The sequence below is a fragment of the Solanum tuberosum genome, unplaced genomic scaffold (assembly GCF_000226075.1).
Source record: "Solanum tuberosum cultivar DM 1-3 516 R44 unplaced genomic scaffold, SolTub_3.0 scf00116, whole genome shotgun sequence".
NCBI lineage: Eukaryota > Viridiplantae > Streptophyta > Magnoliopsida > Solanales > Solanaceae > Solanum > Solanum tuberosum.
The window spans coordinates 862,412-862,731 of record NW_006239040.1 but is presented as its reverse complement, the minus strand read 5'-3'; positions in this window follow the sequence as shown (position 1 = coordinate 862,731).

Here is a 320-nt window from a genome sequence, read left to right as displayed (position 1 = left end):
GGTTCCAGCCCCAATCACTTAGAAACATGAAATCCCTCAACATTCAATAGATTTCAACTCAAAAATCCCAACCGGAAACAAGTCCCAATTCAACAAGAATCTCAACATCACAATTAACAACAATACCAACAACAACAACCAACAGCTTTAACAACTTCAACCACAACAACTAATAACTTTAACAACAAAGCCAATCCTTCCTTAATAAGTAAAAGGGGCTAGATGTGTGGGGGAAAGGATCACCCAACACTAAAAGCTCACATACCTTGATAGGGATCACCCCCGACGAAAATCCACGATGATCTCCTCGATTTTTCCTC